The 6,382-nt window shown below is 37.2% G+C and overlaps 1 pseudogene; it reads right to left on the bottom strand.

Moving 5' to 3' along the window:
* Positions 1 to 210: 210 nt before the first annotated feature.
* LOC124227837 (chloride intracellular channel protein 4-like) lies at positions 211 to 1,007 on the bottom strand (annotated as a pseudogene).
* Positions 1,008 to 6,382: the final 5,375 nt, after the last annotated feature.

The following is a 6,382-nucleotide window of genomic DNA, read 5'->3' as shown; positions in this document are numbered from 1 at the left end:
AAAAGTCTGTGATGGAGTGTCTCCAAGTTAAAGGAGAGGAGAATATGGAGCAGGGGATGTAGGCAGGGTAAAAGAGTTTTAAAATAAAACTGCTTAGGAGTGTATGTTTAAAGATAGCTACTTTACCTTTTTTATCCTTTATCCCAATATTGAATAATTACATTTTCATGCAAAATAAAATTTCTACTTTATAGGAAAAGTAGCAGCCTGTTAGGAAAAGCCTATTCTTAGGGGAAACTCTGAAAACATCTCTTTCATAAGTGCTGTTTTACTTGGTAAGTTTTTGGCTACATCACTATATGCTCTTTCAATTTCCTTATCACTGGGATAGGTATTGGTGAATTCATCCCTACTACAAGCGTTAGTTAAGTATCTCCAGATGCTGGTCATTCTTTTTGGAATATAAAAGTTACAATATGTTTTGGCCACTACGATGACAATGTGCAGTCTGAGCAGCAGGTTGCAAATAGCTAATGTCATTTCATTGACATCCTGAAATTTACATGTAGAAAACTTAATGTCCTCCATACTATTTCTATCAATTTCATCAGGGAGGGGAGAATTCAGATATTCATCCAGGTCCTGCAGTCTTTTCAAGAGACCCCATGCTTCATTAGCCTCTGGCCTAGAATTCGTGATATATGCAGAGAATTTGGCAAAGACGTCCATTCCAGCAGTATTTGATCTGTGTGTTTTGGTGAAAGTTTTAAGTAGTTGGGAGGGCACAAGATTTTTTCAAGAAACTCTTTAATTTATTCCATCTGTTTTGACTTTGTTGTTGAAGGTTATAAATGGCGGGTGAGTCCTGGGAGCTATGTTCAGCAGGTCTGCAGCCTTCCTTTTCAGGTTAATGGTTGTGACACTATATACAACACCTTAGAGCCAAATAATCATGAAGAGCCTGTGGGAAAGAGGCAGTTTCCTATGCTTTTACCATCACTGCCAGCCTTGACAAAGAGCTCGATTACGGGCTCTTTGTCCTCCTCCCTAAACCAGTTCAGCAGCATGGCCAGCTCAGCTGGGCTCCGCAGACCATGGCGGGGGCTGCTTCTGCTCTAAGGCTGCTCTGGCCACGGTTCCTTCCAAGCTGCACTTCCCTGGAGAGTATAGCATCCAGCTTCCTCAGCCTCTGCTCCTCAGCACCACCTCACACCCAACACATGGCTCCATTCTAAATGTCTATATCCTCACACAAATGGTGGCAATAGCAGTATCCGTCCTCCTAAGGTGGTCAACAGATTTAGTCAACATATGTAAAAAGTTTAGCATAGTTCTTTCCTGTTAGTTAAGGAACGGTTATCTCCACGGTATGAAACAGTCATCTGGAATGGTCAATGCAAAGGCCCTGAGGAAGGTGCTTGCTTCAGATGTTCAAGTCAGAAAGAGGAAGCCAATATTGTAAGATAAATTAGCAAGAGGGAGAGTTATGAGGCATGGTATCAGATAATGTCAAGGAATGAAGTGGCCTCTGCTACTGCCGAAACTTCAAGACATAGACAGTCCTTCACCCACACTGTGTACCTATTGCACTTTATTAATCTGGTTGCAAAGGCATCCTATGAATTGTAACAAAATTTCTGTTTAGTGACTTTATTGAGTTTTGGCCTCTGTATTATAAGAGTTACTTTGGAATATATAGCCCAGGAAGGCCTCCTCTGAGATTGCTCTCACTCCACAAGGAACATATACACCATGCCCTTCTCAACCCCAGCCACACTGATTAGACTATGAGTGGAAACAATAAACCTGGCCAGATCAATTACCTTTTCCCTAAAGAAAGTAGAAATGGTACTCAGAAGTTCAAAATTGTAACCCTTCCATGGAAAAACATACTTGGAGCTTCATATTGATTTGGCCATTTTACGCACTATATTTAAGGAAACATAAACAAAATCTGTTCAATAAGTAGCAAGATATATAGAGAGGGACGAAATGGATGAGGAACAAGAAAGATCAAATAAGTTCAGGCTGCCCGTGAGAAACTGTGAAGAAGAAAAATCTTTCTTGGTTCTGAAGGCATTTCAACCCTGATTACATCCCCTTGATATCCACCAAAGGAAAAGAAGAACAAAAAATAAATTTGTCAAAAATCCAAAGTAGTGATATCTTTACGGTGTCAAATATCTTATAGATTGAACACCCCAAGAGAAGAATGAGAAAAGGAAATAAACCAACACTTCACCAAATGAAGTCTATAAAGCACAGAAAAGTCAAGTATTTTTAATATCAAGGAGTAGAAGACTTATTTTTTCTGTGCCTATGCCAAATTTGTTTGACCAATTGGTTTTTATATGGGCTGAGAGTAGATGAGGCAAACATCAAGCTATCTTTTCCTACATGGCATATTTTCTTTGTTATTCTTAGGCTTTGAATTTTGATCTATTTTTTGACAAATCCAATGGGCATACTCTATCTAGTCTTAGTTCTGGACTTCAACCGACATGCAAAGACCTCCCCCAACTAAACCCTGTACATCCTGCACACACCATGACAATTCTATCATTTTACACAATAACTTTTTTTCATATGGTTATGCCTGAGTACATTATGTCACATACACATTTATTCCATTGTCCTCTGTCTTTACTGCCAAATTGCATGATCTGCAAGAGCAGAGATTTTACCTGCTTAGTTCATCTCTGTATTTTCACATAGGTATTTGAATATATGTGCACTTACAGAAAATGAGAAGTTACAAAATGAAAAGAAAGGCGGAGAAAATGAAATGAGTTAAATGGAGTGGTTTTATACAACTCTTTTAAACCAAATAGAATTGAACATCAAAAACTAAATGAAACATGATATTCAATAACAGTAACTGAACAAAATCAGTATGGACTAATGATTAAAATTAGCAGAGACTTTGACATAAAATAATATAAAACGTACCTAGAACACTATAGTATGTAGCAGATGTTCAGTTATTGTTTGTTAAATGAAGCAGGAATTAGATTTCAGTATAGTATATGGACATTTACTATGTGACAAGGTTTATTTAAATTTAGTTGGAAAGGTTTGATTGTTGTATAAAAGCTGGCATAAATGGCTATCTGGAAGAAAATGAAGTTGGTCCCCTCCCTCAGATATGTTACAAAAAAAATCAGAGGAATTATGACTTCAGTGTAAGAATAACAAATACTTTATAGGTGAACATCTAGAAAATTGCATATAAAATCCACCAGTGGGCAAAACCATCCTAAATAAAGCAAGATATATGATAGACATATCATAAAAATTTAAACATTTTATGGCCAAAAATATCCTCTAAAAGTCAATTGAGAAACAATAATTTGTAAAAATCATTTGAAATGCTGATAACTACAGAAAAATAGGCAAATAATTTATGGGCATATATAATAATAGGCAAATCCAAATGGTGAGCAAATATATAAATCTTTGCTCAAACTCAATAACAGTTTAAGAAAACAACAAAAACCTCTTCCACACCCATCAGTCTGGGAAAACACTTAAAGAATTGTCACATTGATTGGGGCTGGAACTTTTAAACATGTAGGAAAAGGTATCCTTTAATTTTCTTGGCAGAAATGTAAATTGTTACAAGGCTGGGAAGACAACTTGAAGACAGCTATAAGTATTCCAAACACTGATATTCTTTAACTCAGGGATTCTCAGTTTTGGCACTTTGGACATTCTGGGCCATTCTTTGTGGTGGGGTATGCCCTGTGCATTGTAGAATGTTTAGAGCATTCATGGCCTCCACCCATCCCTCTCCCTGTGACAGTCAAAAACGTCTCCAGCCATTCCTCAGTGTCCCCTGGGCAACAAAATCACCCATGGTTGGAACTACAGTTTGAACTTCACAATCTCAAAATATTTTTGTAGCATTGACATAATAGCAATTCAATGTTATGAATATGAAAGATGAAAAAGACTGCACTAAAAACTAAAGAGCATCTATGACATGCATAGTACCTTATTCATGCACTGGTATAGACATGTATGAATATGTATGTGTACCTAACATAGGAAGAAATGATTAAAAGAAATTAAGAACTTATAGTGGGCTGTCCCAGGGGCACAGTGGTTAAGTTGGCACACTCTGTTTCCATGGCCCAGGGTTCACAGGTTTGGATCCCAGTCACGGACTTACAGCATCAAGCCATGCTGCAGCAGCAGTCCACATACAAAATAGAGGAAGATTGGCACAGATGTTAGCTCAGGGTGAATCTTCCTCAAGCAAAAAAGAGGAAGATAGGCAATGGATGTTAGCTCAGGGACAATCATCCTCACAAAAAAAAGAAAAAAGAAAGAAATTAAGAACTTATGGAATAAAGATTGTCAGTAAGAATGAAATTAGGTTAAGAAGAGTGGTTTTAAAAAAAACTGTATGGGGCTGGCTCCGTGGCTCAGTGGTTAGGTTCACACACTCTGCTGCGGCAGCCCCAGGTTTCACAGGTTTGGATCCTGGTTGTGGACATGGCACCGCTCATCAGGCCATGTTGAGGCGGTGTCCCACATGCTACAACTAGAAGGACCCACAACTAAAAAATACAACTATCTGCTGGAGGGATTTGGGGAGAAAAAGCAGAAAAAACAAAAAAGATTGGCAACAGTCATTAGCTCAGGTGCCAATCTTTAAGAAAAAAACACAAAACAACTCTATGGAACAAAATCTGACACTAACTTATATAGAGATATAAAATAATTTAATGACATCAACATGAGACACTAATTCAAGATTAAATTGCCAAAACTTGGAAATAAAAGACTATAATAGAAGGGCCTTTAAAATTGCGAAGGAAGCAGTATCTATGTTATCATTTCATCCTAGACAAAGACATATGGGTTCAAATATGCTTATGGACCATAAAGTTGGTCTTTAGTCAAATGATAAATAAAATGCAGTCCAGTGATGTCCAAAGGTAATGCAACTTCTAGAAATCCATCTAATCGTAAAAGTCCAGAAGGAAAAGTAAGAAATAATGGAGACATGAAAAAAGTTGGAAATATGAACAAGGGGTGATTTATTAGCACCAAGCATGCAGAACACTCATATCATTTTGTTTAAAGCAAGGATTTGTAAATGAAGAATATTAAAGTGACAGCTGAATGCTTTCAGTAGAAAAATAGATAAATAAAAAGCTATGAAGAGAACACAATATTACTGACTGATTTACTGACACAAAATTTATTTACAGTGACAATTTCCCACAAATACATCTATACATACATAAAAGAACTCAGTGGAAAACAGCAAAGCTGGTGGGGAAAAAACCCTTTAATTCCTTGTTTTACAGAATGCAATGAAAAACAGAAATAGAAACACTGACCCCACTATACAAAAGTAAAAGACTTGCTCAAATTACAATAAAGAAAGCAAATGGCTAACTAACTGACAAGCCTCTAAGACTGTGAAATAATTGCAAAGTAAATCTCTTTTGCATACTCTGTTTTAGCTATTAAACTTTTTTTCATGTGTCTACCCAGAGTGAAAGAAGACTCCGTGAAATGTATGTGTCCGGAATCCTGCTGCATACCTTCACATCATTGGATATCTCTTCAGACCTAACACTATTTCCCTACTCTCTTTAACTGCAAAATGTCTTGAATATGTTCTACTTTTACTGGAGGCACTTCATACCTCCAATTCCCTCTTCTAATTGAGCTACCTAACCATAATTTATTTGTCAACAATGTCTCCTGTGATGCTGAATTCAATGTTCACATTTTTTTTAGCATTATAAATAAATAGATGAAATGATTAATCAAGGAAACAAAACACAGCAATCTCTTGCTCTGGGCTAAATTAGATTGGCTCTCAGGTAACCACAGGTAAACATTCTTGTCTTCTATTCTCTCTGAACCACTTATCCAGGTTCTACTGTGTTGTTGGACTCACCTTGATGGGATTTCTGAGAGAAAGTTCTCCTGGCAGAAATACGAATTTCTCATTGGATGGAAGACAAGAGAGCAGAAAGGAGTGAAGCATCAGTCCCTGAGAAAGATTTAAGACATAAAAACAAACAAACAAAAAAACATGTCCAGTCTATCTGAAGTTTACACACACTGAAAGACTGGACGTGAGGAGACATTTACAGCTCCCTACATCTGCTCATTAGGCACATTTGCCTCTTGTTACTGCAACCTCTAAGTGCATTGATTTCCCTTTGGGACGCTGGTCTGAATTGTATAGAAATTTTTCCTGCTGATTTTCTGTCCCCAAGGGACCAAGTGAAAAGTCAAGTGAATCAGGTTGTTTTTTTTTTAAACTTTTCTCCATCAACTCTTCTCCCTTCTAGAGGTCTAAATCTCCTAGCACATTATCTCAACTCTGAGTCAAAGTTTTCTACAAAGTCTAAGTCTGAGAAAAGTGTCTGGATTAGGTCCCTTGTATCTTCAAAGCATTGACTTTTGGTGGGGA

The sequence above is a fragment of the Equus quagga genome, chromosome 16, assembly GCF_021613505.1.
Source record: "Equus quagga isolate Etosha38 chromosome 16, UCLA_HA_Equagga_1.0, whole genome shotgun sequence".
Lineage (NCBI taxonomy): Eukaryota > Metazoa > Chordata > Mammalia > Perissodactyla > Equidae > Equus > Equus quagga.
Note: the sequence above shows the minus strand (reverse complement) of the source record. Positions and strands in the feature narration are given on the sequence as shown.